Genomic DNA, 14,408 nt, shown 5'->3' with positions numbered 1-14,408 from the left:
CACGTCAGTGCTTGGATCCTTCCGAAAATCACCGGTAACATGCCTATCTGTCCTCTCGCACCTCAAGTCAAACAGCACTTTAGTCACTTAGCGCTTGCAGACCCAGGATTCGACCGTTCCGACCCCATAGATTTACTTTTGGGTGCTGATGTGTACTCCCAAGTCATGAACGGTAAACGAATTGTCATCAATGATTCGTTGCCTGCTGCTTTCGGGTCCTTGTTTGGCTGGATCATTATCGGCCCTGTTCAGGGCTCTGTGTCTCAATCGTTCCAATCTAATGTTGTGTCACTTACCATCTCTTTAGAGACCATCATCCAACGGTTTTGGCAAGTGGAAGAGCCGGACGAAGTTCCAGACACATTCACCAAGGACGGTCAATGTGAAAGTATTTACATTTCGAAACGGACACGTGATTCTACGGGACGATTTGTAGTTCCACTACCATTTTTAAATGAACACCGGTCCGAGACGTTTCCCAGTTCCAGACAAATAGCTGTGCGACGCTTTCAGAATCTGGAAAAGAAACTCCAAGACATAGCAGACCAAGAGGGAGATGACTTTCCGACGGTTAGAGATGCGTTGTTACATCAGACATATGTCGATGACGTATGTGTTGGAGCTGATACTACCGGTGGACTTCTCAAGTTGCAATCAGATCTGCAATTAGTCCTGGGCCGCGCCGGTCTGGATCTCAAAAAATGGTCAAGTAATTTGCCATCTATATTGTCAGCCGTGCCTTTGGAGGACCGTGCTTCTGACGTCATTCATTTCGACGATAAGGAGGGTGGTGTGACAAAGGTTTTGGGTCTTCAATGGAATCCCTCGATGGATGTGTTCGGATTCAACGTATGTCCATCATCACACACTCCAACTAAACGTACTGTTCTGTCCACCATCGCGAGAATTTATGACCCGATCGGATTTCTCGCTCCAGTCATATTTTATGCTAAGCATATCATGCAAAGGATTTGGAAGGCGAATGTATCCTGGGACGACCCTCTACCACCAGATTTGGTCAATTGTTGGTCCGTGTTTGTCGACAGTCTCCCGGCACTATCAAATGTAAAGGTTCCTCGTTTCCTATCCACGCAATTGCAGTCTCGCGTTCAGCTGTGCGGCTTCTGCGATGCGTCAGAAAAGGGTTACTCGGCAGTAGTGTACTTGCGCACAGTCACACACAATCACTCTGTCTCTATTTCGCTACTTGGATCCAAAACCAAAATGGCTCCTGTAAAGACTTCCACTGTGCCTAGACTCGAGTTATGTGTCGCTGTTCTACTTGCTCGGTGGCTGCACCGCCTTCTGACGATATTACAGGATAAACTGAACGTAGACTCTACCTTTGCTTGGTCTGATTCACAGATAGTTTTGTCTTGGTTAGTCAAACCTCACTCTATGTTCAAAGTGTTTGTCTCCAATCGTGTGCATCGTGCACAATAGATTTATCAGGATAATTGGACGGTGTTTAAGAGAAAGGGCTTAAGTCAATTTTGGACATTTTCTGTTTATACATTAATTCTGTGTGAAATTTCAAGCCGGGCTGAATGGTACCACTATAGATGCCATGTGGGATTTGGCTTACGAGATAAAATAGAATGCGTATGGTAATAAGTCGTTATAACGAATTTTTTTTTTGAGAAACGGCCTAAGTCACTAACTATAACTTGTTTTAATGACAAAGAACATAAGTCTTATAAAATTACAAGCAATAGGTCTAAAGTTATGATGCGAAAGGGCTCAAGTCAAAATGGTATATGATATGATGTATGTGTTACCATCAGGAAGTTTTTATGTGTAAGATCATTTAAATAAAAATATTATTTTAAAAAAAAGAGTACAACATATTTTTCTGATATTATAACAATTATATATAATATATAGGTGTATTTAATTATTTTTTCATCTTCTAAACTCTATTACCTACATTATTCTGCATGTAAATAATTGTTTTTTTTTTTTTTGTGTTTTAGTTAGTTGTCACAAGAGATTTATAGAATAAATTCAATAAATTAGTATTTATAATGAAAAAAACTTGTTCTTGATTTGCTTAGGATAAGAAGCTTTTTTTAAATAGCCTTTCCAATCAAAAACATGTTTTTTAAATTAAGCAATCATATAATTTTATTTAAAGAATTGCTCTTTTAATTAACTTAACTTTAACTTAACTAAAATATTAACTATTTTATTTTTCTATACACGATAAAATTTTCAAAATATTTTGATTTGTATTGAAGTGTTTTAGGGACATTTTCAGTTCCTATTTTATTAGTTTTTTTTCTATGAATGTCAATAAAACTTTATTTGTTGGGTAAAAATACTTGAAAAGTTAATAGAAGGCTCCTACTATATTGTTACATTGACATTTGAAAAATATTAAAAATCCTTAGTCACGTTTTCTTTTTATAACCATTTAAAGTTCAAAAATTGACAAAATATGGAAAAATTACGAAAATTAGCAAATTATTTTGATTTAAGAATTCATAAAAGTTATTTTTTTAAATCAAAGATTTCAAAAGGTAATACAGGATTGCTTATAAGATTATCTACCTTTGTAAAAAAAGAAACGTCTTTCCGGAAAGTCAAATTAAATTTTTATGAGCGTTTGAAATTCATATTTTTACAACATTGATTCGATTAACTTAAAAATTTGATTAACTTAAAATTAACTTAATTTTTCATTCGATCTCCCATGTATCGATTTTCTTATTTTGTTGTAATTCAAAAACGAATAACTGTAGATACATGAAAATTTCACTGAATGTTTATATTAGCATTTTATATATACGATAAAATTTTTAAAATAATTTGACTCTTTTTGAGCAGTTTACGGACATTGTCAGTTTTAAATTTTTTTAGTTTTTTTTGTATAAATATCAATAAAATTTTATTTTATGGGTAAAAAAGTGTGAGAAGTTAATACAAGACTCCTGATATATTGTTACAATAGCAGTTGAAAAATATTAAATATATATATTATACTAAATTTTTTTTAAAAGCATTTAAAGATCGAATTTTGACAACATTTTGAAATTGAATAATTATTATGTAGTTAAAAATGTTCAACTTTTATATCTAAAGATCAACATTTAAAACAAGATTCCACGTAAGTAGTTTATTCTGTTACCAAAAAATCTAAAAAATACATTTACACAGTTTATTTTTATAGTCATTTTAATTTCATATTTGGACGAAATTACATATTAAAAAATCTAGAATAACTATTTTAGTTATTTTGTTGTGACGTAGTAGTTCGAAATTGCCACCAATAGCTTAATATAATATTAATCATTGTTATCTCGGGACATAATAATATTATGGTTGATACCATGATATTAAAAACAAGGTATGATCGTAATTTTTGACTGTCAGATCATTCGGTAAGCATGTGACATAGAGTAGTGTATGATAATAATAATTTAATGACTATACGATAGTACGGTCAGGGGTATGAAAATCCGTGAATTTGCTGAATCGGGCGATTGTGGCCTTGAACACGGTCTCCGGGGGGAGTAATCTATGATAAATGTAAACAGAAGAAACAACCCGACCCCGCACAGAACAGGGCTGCCTATTAGGCGGAAACGGTTTTTCAATACGGGTATAACATCATGTTAGTGTACGGAAACAGTTTCATTGTTCGGACTTCAGATCATAGGTAAACGCTTCACCCATCAGCTGATCGAGTTTCGCTTCTATATTGTTTTATGGTACGGGTAAGCAAGTGACGTATAGTGCTGACTAGGACTTGGACCAAATCTGGACTTTTGCGATCATACCATGTTGTTTATATCGTGCACCACACAGCACACACACCCGCGCTCGCGCATACGAGAACTGTTTTGGTTACAAAAGATATAGTTTTTTTTTACTGGGTCTAGACTCTAGATACCCGGGTGCCTGTGAGTGATAAGAGAAAATGGTAAGAGTGGTTATATGGCGGTTACCAAATTAAGGTGATGTTACATTGTTTTATTCGAGCGCAGTGCAGCGAGCGAGTGGCCACGTGGGCATCACTGTAAATGATTTAAGATTTTTTTTCACGTTTGCCACCCTGTGGGGTTAGGGTTAGGGGCCTTTGCCGGGTATTGAATATTATATACACGGCTTTGCGTACACGTGCACTCGGGTACCTAGACACAGTGTTTTTTTTTTTTGCTAAAAATTAAGAGAAAACCATGAGCATTATCGTTGCGGTGAACGCGACCGACGGTGAGAACGATCCGCAAGCAGCCGTTTGTCAATCGGCGGCGCAACACAATAATTGTGGCGAGTACAACAATGGCGTCGGCGGCGTCAACGGCATCGACGGAGACGGAATCGGCACCAGCGTCGACGACAACGACGACACGGCCGTTTTTGACCACGAAAACATGGAACGAGAACACGATCAGGTACGTATATGCGCGGATGTTGTTTGACGTTTTGGGTGGAGGACGAGTTAGTTGAACTCGACTTGTTATCTGGTTTGCGAAAACGTTTGCTGACGAGTTACACGTGTGCCGTGTTCAACTGTCGTGATGGGTATTGGGTGCCGAATGAATAGTTATTTGGTCGGCGACCGTGCAAGTTTTTCTTTTTGTGCAATCGTTTTTGTAGGTACCCCTGGATATAACACATTATTGGTAAGTCACAATGAGATGTATGCTCCATGACGTTACCATCAATTTTGCACTGCACATATGGTTTATAAAAGTTTAATGTGTTCTAATTTTTACAACAGCTACCTAATTTTATGTTGTGGTAATTAATGCTGTTTTATATTTTTGTCGGAAATAGTACTTACACAAGTGTATTTTTTAAATGAACATCTGTATGATGTTTTTATGTAAAAGAACTCTTCAAGCGTTATGTTTCTACTCTTGCTTTAAATTTAAATTCCTTTAAATCGCATTTAATAAAAATTATTAATTTTTATAGGATAATTTTTTTTAAAAATGTAAAAAATAAAAAATGCTACCTACCTATAATTTGAATATTTGAATATTATAAATATAATAACTTGTTTGTTTTACTACTTATCAGTAAGAATATAATATGTCATTATGGCCATTTGGGTACTATGATGAATATTAGATCGACAAATATTGTATTTTTATGGTTTTTGAAATTAACAAATAAATAATACCTATACCAAATCTATTTGATAAAATAAAAATGTTCTACAAAATCACTTATTATACGGTAGTTTATAAATTTGTTTATATTATTTTGTAAAGTTTTTAATTTTTCTTTTAGTTAATTAATAATTAATGTATATTTGGTTTCAGCTTGAAAAAGATTGGAGAGACCTTTTAAATCAAAAAGACAAAGAATTTTGCAATAACTTCAGTGATTTCATTATCAATAAAGAATTAAAGTAATAATATAACTTTATATTTCAATATATATAATATGTTACTTATATAATTGTTTATCAACACTAGTGAAGAAAATAAAGTGCAAAAATGGGAAACAAAATGGAATTTTCTTATGTCTTACATTCGAAATGTATATGATATGGCTATGGATGGTGTTGAAGTTGAACGCTACCCACTCCTTAATATATTTAAAGAAACTGCTTACGAGTAAAATTAACTTATTTATAAATTTATAATGTTAAAATGTTATTATTTTCAATTTCAATTTTCTAGATCTAAAAGTTTTGATTCTTATCATATATTTCAAAATGTCAAAAACCTTGTAATGGAATTTCTATTAGAAGCAAGGTCTAGGCAAATGCAAATACTTGAAAAAAAGAACAAAGACACTCCAGAAATGCCTCAAGTTTTCTTGTTTTGTAAGTTATTTGGAATTATTCTATTAAATTGTATTAACATTATTATTTTATTTCTAGGTTTATTAGACATCTATCGAAGTTTAATGGCTGCTACTAATCATTTAAAAGATGTTATTAAACCTATTGAAGAATATCATCTATCAAAATTTAATTTAACATGGCGAATGATAAATAAATATTTATATCACATTCAACTTTATGCTAATAGAACGATATATGATCTTGTAACTAAATTTGCAGAAAAAGTATGTTTTGAAACCTTAGATTTATTTTATTTTATTAGAATGATAACCATTTTTTTTTTAGATTGTATCAACACCAATATTGTCAAAGTCTTTATTGAGTAAACGTATAATTCAAGATTATACAAATTTTATACAGGAGGTAAAACTTAATATATTAGAATGGGACAAAGCAAGAACTCGGAGTCGTAACATTAAGTAATAATTTTATAAAACATTTAATGATATTATAACTTTATACTATTAAATATTTATTTAAATGATTAGATGTAATGACATTTGGGCTATGTTGGATTCTATGTTGAAAGAAGTAAATGGTATGTTTTCTTCTTCAATACCACCAAACGATGATTTGGTAATAGATCTTACCATCCCAAAACCACCTAAATTACCAACTCCTGAGTATCAGTTAGTTTTAACTAAATTGTAATTTTGGGAAATTTAAAATAATTAATAATAATATATTTTCTTTTCATTTCTAGAGAAAGAGTAGATAATGATAATTGTGAAGATATAGATGATGACGGAGTTTGTAATTATTGTGATTGCATACATACTGTAATTACCCAACCAATAATATTTAATTTGTTTATTTAAAATTTTAAGTTACTAAACTAAAAATTGTAATATATCTATTTATTAAATGTAGGTAGAAACTCTTAAAAATTCCTCAATAGATTTTGATCCATGTGTGCAGAATGGAAAATCTACAAATTTACAAGACAACGAAGACATCAATTCAATTTCATCTTCTTACTCTAATATGAAAGAAAAAATGTTACGTTTATATAGTTGTCAAACATTTACTGATGAAGATGAAAAGTCAGTAACAGGAAATATAACTACAAATCTTGGAAAAAAGGTAAAAACAATTAATTTTTTTTCTATTTTTCTATCTTGCTTTCATTTCAGTCAAACCTATTTAACTAAATAATATTATTTTTTTCATTGATAATGGTTTTAATTTATTTTACTATTTATTTTATTATCTTCAACAATTTATTTTTTTTAAATTATAAATGTAAATTTTTTCTAAATATCTACATATATTACTTAGTTACCTAAAAGACGTACTGAATATGTAAAACATATGCATCATCACAATGAAACACCAGAATGTAGTTCAGGCCGATTAAGTCAAGATGATAGTTGTTCAGAACATTCTTCTTCAAGTCCAAGACAATGTGACTGTTGTTATTGTGAAGTTTTTGGGCATGGAGTTGTAAGTATTTAAATTATAATATTATTATAATTATACTAGGTGATTCATTTAACAAGAAACTATTAAAATTTTTAAGGGGATTGGAAGGTGTAATTTTCTGTGTCACATGGAACATAAGAATTTTGAATTGCTTTCATTCCTACGTATTGATTCATCTAGTTAAGCCGATAAGAATTCTATAAACCGATTTGAATTTATCAAAGTGAATACTTTAGTTATTTCACACATTTTTGATTTAATCACACTCAATCTTGAAAATAATTATGCTGAAAAAGGAAATGGTGTATTTAAATTTATTGAGCAGGAAAAATCAAAAAAATTAAAATCTGGGAAAGTCTATCTCAAGTAGACATTACAACAAATTGAAAGTTTTTAGAATTCAATTTGTAAGTTGGAATGAAAACACGACTGAATTCCTATGTTTCACGTGTGTTAGACAAATACAGTAAATCACCACTGCCACTTCCCTTAAAACAATTTTCTTTAGAAAATTTTATGTCGTTATTAAACATAATTTTTTTGCAATTTTTAAAGGTCTTAGTTTTTTTAATCATAGCATACATTTTTAATCTCATATTATTCAAAAGCAAAATATTGTTTGAAGTATTCCAATAAATAAAAATTATATTTTAGAGGTGAAGATAATAAATATTAAGTTATAAGAATTTGAAGTTTAGATTAGTGGAGTAATGGAACAATATTTTTTGCGTTACTCCTGTGCTGACCTGCATTTTAAATAATTATTATAACATAAAATACTCATCTAAAATTTGATGCACTTACAAAAATGTAGGTTGTCATTAATAATAATAAAAAAAATCATAAATAATAACGACAAAAAATTATAAAAATGTAAATTTTGTTCTAAAATCTTATTTTGTAACAATCTAAAATTATGTAAAAAAATATATTCCAAAACCATAAATAGTTTTTGAAATAATTAGTAAAAAAAATCACCTAGTACATTGATACATTTTGAATGTCATAAGTAAATATTACACAAAAAATTTTAGCCTTCCGTTGCAACTGTCAGTCGTAATTATCAAGAAACAAGGGACCGGTTAAAAAATCGTTATTTGTTAAAAAAAGCCAAGCAAACTAATGAAACTATTAAACAAAAACTTCCTGTTCATCCACCTGAAAATTTTCATCAATTTGTAACTGAAAAAACAGGTGAGTAAAAATATAGTTTTTTTAAAAATTTTAAGCATACAATTTGTAGTTTAAATTATATAACTTAGTTATTCTTAAATTTTAAATTTGTTTTAACATAATATAGAAAATTACCTATATATATATAAATATATTTGTATATTCTGAGCGGATGAATGTATGGATTTATGCAAGATAAGATAAGTCTATCTTTCACAAAAAAAATTTCTACAAGAAAGTTCAATTAAATTTTTATGAGCGTTTGTAGTTCATATTTTTACAACATTGGATATTTACTTAATTTCTGATGTACCAATTTCCTTATTTTTTTATAATTTAAATACGAAAATACTGTAGATACATAAAAATTTTTTACTGAATGTTTATATTTTCATTTTATATACACCATGAGATTTTGATTCGTTTGGAGCTGTTTACGGACAATTTCAAATTTAATTTTCTTAGTTTTTTTTTTTAGAAATATCAATTAAATTTTATTTGTTGGGTCAAAAATCGTGAAAAATTAATACAAAGCTCCTTATAATACACTGCTACAATATTAGATAAAAAATTTATTAAAACGACATAGGCACGTTTTCTTTTAATAGTAATTTAAAGTTCAAATCACGATAAAATTTATCAAATTGATAATGTACAAATCATTTAGTAGTTAAAAATTTATAAAATGTTCAACTTTTTATGGCTAAAGATCAAAAATTTAAAATAAAGTTCCACGTAAATAGGTAAAATATAAATTACTTTATTCATAATAATATCATAAAATACACTTAGTAATATCATTTGCTGACTGACCGTTTTCGCTCAGAATTCGTTTTTCTTATACAATGATATTCTATCATTGAATTAAAATTTAACACCACCTATTACAGTGACCCACTTGTAATCTAATGTACAGCAGAGCCCACTTGCCCACCTTTTTTTATTTTATATTCAAAATATTTACAATCTATACAACGTTGAGTACAATAAGCAAATTTTATAATTTAATGGTAATAGTGACAGGAAAATTTAACATCAGTGGGCAGGCACTCAGCAGCGCCAACCGGCCGGGAAATTTATTTCCTATAACATGATATTATAGACTATTTATATTGTCACTAAATTTCTCCATCGCGTCAGTTAATTTAATATTATTATTATATATATTTTATCTATTTGATGTTTTTTGTATAATATATTTTATTTTAGATAAGTATTCCATTATTCCCGCTGAGTTTTATAAAAAATTACCTAACTTAATGGACCATTGATGGGCCACTAAATCATTGTATAAGGGAACATTAGCTCACTATTGATTCATTAATATATGTTTAGTCATAGTTTATGCAACCCGGCAGGCTAGCAGAGTGATAAAAAAAATAATTAAATTCAAATAACTTATCATAAATGTACTAACCATGACAACAATGGATTTGTTTTTAGTATTGAGTTAAATTATCACTCCTAGTCAACGAAAGCCCGCTGATTTGACAATCGAATTTTATAGATATTTATTGAGTTATGTGTTGATTTTCAATGACGATTAAAATTTTTACCTCACACATCATACGAGAATATTATAAGAAATAATTTTGAATTGTGTGAAAGAATATAATGTATACATTCAAGCCCGGATTAAGGGTGGGGGGTCCAGGGAGGACCATGGCCCCCGGGTCTCGATAGTTAGAATTTATTTAGGGGCCTCAGATTCGTCGATTATTTTTTTCATTATAGGCTATAGCACTTTATAAATCACCTAAAAAAAAAAAATCGATGATTATTTAGCGAGGAAAAAAGCTTGTAAATTATTATTTATAAATAAAGTTATTATTCATTATTTATTGATATGTACCTAATATCTATATATATTTAAGATAAAGGGTACCTATACCTATATTATAATATTAAATAATATAATATAATATACCTCATTTAAAACTCAAAATGTCTTAATCCGGGCTTGTATACATTAGGTCTGATGTAGAAGAATGAATGTAATATATTATGTGTAATCGGTTCCCATAGGTATAATTTAGAATATTTTTTTTCAGAAGGAGGGGGCGAATGAAAACATTTGTATTATTTCTTGGTCACCAACTAAATCTCTTCATTGTATTAATTATTGCTGTACCCCTATTATATATTATATTAAACAAGCATTTAATACTATATTATTTTATTTTTACTCTCTCTTATATCTAACAAAATATATGATAGATAAGAATTTTTATTATTTCTTGCTAAATAATAAGTGTGCCAGTATTAATTATTAGCCGTGGTCGCTATACAGTATAAAGTATGGGATGACATTAATAAAAATGTATGATTTGATATATGATACATTAGTTAGTCTCTAAACCCATAACCTAAAATATTATTTATCAAGTGGTAATTATATTGAATTTATTTTTAACACTTAGATACTTGTATTGTTGAAATGTATAATTGAATTAAGTGAATTTCAAGATGTGATGACGATAAAAAAAAAAAAAACAATCATGTAATATTTAATTTAATTAATCATAATTGAAATGCTTTACTGAGTAATAACCAGTTAGTGATCTTGTGTGTTCAATTATTTTTTGTTAACGGAAAAAGTTGTAGGAGTAAGGGAGTCTGAATAAATCCCTTTGGGCTTAGCAATAGATGCCCGCAAAAAACCCTCACGCTCCACCGAGACTGTGGCTTATCGGCCATCAATATAAGATCAAAATCCAATTTCGTTGACAAATTTTTTTTTCCCCGTTGATATACGACTATATTCCATCGAGACCTAAGAAAAAAAACTGATATTTCATTACTTAATAAATAAAATACGGACTTTTTTTTACTATAAATTCAACCGTGGTCGTTTGACTATATTTTTATTATACTGATACTTTTGAAGTGTGACTAAGATTTGATTTGTATGGAAATGTATAACGCATATTAAAATATAAAATATTCTTTGAAATATGCACAAAGGATCAAAATCAGAGATTATAATATTTACCTAGAAATAATAAATTGTATTACTATTCGATTTTTACCAATGCTATTCATATTCTATAAGTTAGGTACGCATAGGTACAAATAATATTAAATAGAATAATATCTTGATGTTTTGTTATTGTTAAAGTTAATAAATTTTTATTTTTCTTAATTTCTTCCTAACTTGACCTAACAGCAAAACATAAACAGATATATACCGTACAGAACTATCGATATATATTATTGAAATACGATATTAATTCTCGTGTCTATATTGTTGTCTTATAGGCTTAAAAAACAATCGTGGGTCGTAAATATTATTGTCAGGGTGCGTATAAAAAAAATTTACTGATACGCCTTGTTTATAATGTTTATATTATTATAATACGGTCTTTGTAGATATTATTACTATAACAATTTCTTCTGGCGCTTGACAAGCGGAAAAAATAAAACAACACATCGATTCGTATACGTCGGGTGTTCGCTCATAATAATATATGGCCTGCCACGGAAAACCGTTAATAATAAATATTGTTTTCACGCGCAAATGCCACCACCGATGAGAAATTATAAAAATTATCGTCGCTCACGAGTATTAATCGAGAACGATTTTTTACGGTTGTCGTTTGACTGGTTGTTGTGTACTCAATCGGTGTCTGAGAAATCGGTATCGGCAGTGTTTAAAAGTTTACGCGAGGGATGAAAATAATATTATTAACGAGTATATATACGCGTAGAGCCGGAGATGGACGCCAAAGTTTCACGTCCTCGGGCTGTCTATCATTGCTACGACTGACTATAATTATAAATTATTACTTGTCGCGTTGTATAATAAAATATCTTTCAGTCTGAATTTATACCGTTCGCTGTACATGCCGGTCTGTGGTCATAACAGGGAAATCATCACTCAATCGATTTGAAATATAATTAAATGAGCTAAGAAAAGCCAATACACTTTTTTGTTAATGTTACATTTTTTAATTTTTAACAACATTTTTTTTAGGTTGTCTGGAAACGAGCGCGCGCTTTACGTTTTTTTAAAAATCCTTTAGATTGATAAACATTTTGAAATATTGAAAGTGTTTATTGCGAACGAAGCGATTGGCTCATCGCGGTTGACCATATCGGTAAAATTCTAAATACCACTCCTCAGATTTTTTCAACGGGTTTCGGGTATTTTTTCTACATTTTTGTCCACGCTTAGAATTTCACAAATAAAATTATCCTAAAAAAAATCAGCGGTGCGTCTTCAAAACTCACGCGATATGCCATGGCCAGCGTTATAACCGTAATGCCAATAGATATTATCATAATGATATTGTACCTATATAGTGGACGAGCACATTACGATAATAATATTATATTGTAATACTATATTCGATATTATAATGACGGCGCAAATACAATAATCTGCCCGTCCAATCAACAAACGCCAGTCTATTATAGTACGCAGTAATCGCGTTGTTGTTAGCCCGGTATCCGACGCGTGTAAAACTATTAGCGCCGGACCAACAAAACCACTTAGCAAGTTTTCCAATTAATTCACCGAAGACTATACTGCCGCGTGCCACGCGAACTCTGCGGCCGCGCGTGCCACTCGCGTTATCTTGGGGGCCCGCTCTCTCCGGGGCCGATATTATATTGTTTCGATTTCGACCTGAACCTAATACGATTTTTCCCGTTTCTAGTTTCAGTTGCCGGATGCCGTGAAAACAGTCGGAAAGTACAAGAACAACAGGCATGACCCCGAGAACGGTGGCAGGGTGAGTGTTATAGTCCAATCGTCTCTCGTAGTCGTCGATATTATATTATATTATGTTTGTGTTACACTTTTATCGTTATTGTACGGTGTCGATCGTGTTGTGAACAATTCGAGTCTATATACGTTTAAAGTCACATATTATTATTATTTTGTTTACACCGGACGGCATAGTTCAATACGATGTCATAATAATAATATATACCTAGTGTATGATGGCATAACAGTCGTTATTGAAAAATTCGATTTCCGCGTTGAGAATTATTCGTACGCGAGGGAAATTCGATTTCGATTTAAAAATTTGCACCCAATGCACATTTCCAATGAGACGGCAGTATACGGGTGTAAAGTAGACGGATAGTCGCATCAGGTATCTCGATCGTTTATCACTATCCGTCGTGAATATAAATTTTTTTGTAAAGCACGAAATAATATTATAATGTTTGCTTATTGGTAGTAGACAGTATATTTTATACTCCATGAGTTTTATTAGGCGTTAAGACAATCGTTTTTCTCTTGACACTATTTTAAAAACAATAAAGAAGTAATTTAAAAAAAAAAATGCATTTTGTTTTTTTTTTCACATTGACTCGTATTACACCTGATCAATAAAATGTTTTTTTTTTTTTAATTTTATTTTTCTTATAGGAAACTCCAGTGGACATGTGTAGAGTGATCGGCACGTAGGAAAAAATACACGTCTGTCCGCAATGCTTATTGAAACTCCCTGGAGATAATCTTTGGTAAGTGTAAATGACTTTAATTAGTTTATTATAAATGTAAATTAAATTGAGTTTGATTATTGATTATTAAAATCCATATTATTTTATTTGCTCGCTTTTATAATGATATCGAAAAAAAACGCTTAGATACCTAATTTAAACGAATGACGATAATCAAACTTATGATTAATAAGACAAAGATACAAAAAAAAAAAACAAACGTAACTAATTATTATGGGAAACGAATTGTTATTTTTGTTTTAAAATTTGACATAGTACGTCAATTAACTGAATTATGGTCCTGACAGTTTAAAGAGAAGGAAATTATTTTTAGCGCTTGACAAATCGCAATAATCATTCAATACGTTTAAGACATTATTTTTTCATTTTTTTTTTTTAAACAACATTGGTCTCGTTGTATATACTGTGCATATACTATGACTGCGAGATATTGTGACATTAGTGTCAAATATTTTTCGCTTGGAACTATATACAACCTACCAATTTGCTTAATACCATGCATTGTGACAATGATGTATTTATTCTCCAGATGAAAAACAAT

At 30.4% G+C, this 14,408-nt stretch overlaps 1 long non-coding RNA gene across 1 annotated transcript; it reads left to right on the top strand.

Annotated features, from left to right (window-relative positions):
* Positions 1-11,417: 11,417 nt before the first annotated feature.
* On the top strand, positions 11,418-14,062 carry LOC107883231. The gene is made up of 2 exons (XR_001679148.2): positions 11,418-13,128; positions 13,773-14,062. It is a non-coding gene; the product is annotated as an uncharacterized LOC107883231 (long non-coding RNA).
* The last annotated feature ends 346 nt before the right edge of the window (positions 14,063-14,408 follow it).

The sequence above is a fragment of the Acyrthosiphon pisum genome, chromosome A2 (genome assembly GCF_005508785.2).
Source record: "Acyrthosiphon pisum isolate AL4f chromosome A2, pea_aphid_22Mar2018_4r6ur, whole genome shotgun sequence".
Taxonomy (NCBI): domain Eukaryota; kingdom Metazoa; phylum Arthropoda; class Insecta; order Hemiptera; family Aphididae; genus Acyrthosiphon; species Acyrthosiphon pisum.
This window is presented reverse-complemented; position numbering and strand designations above follow the sequence as displayed.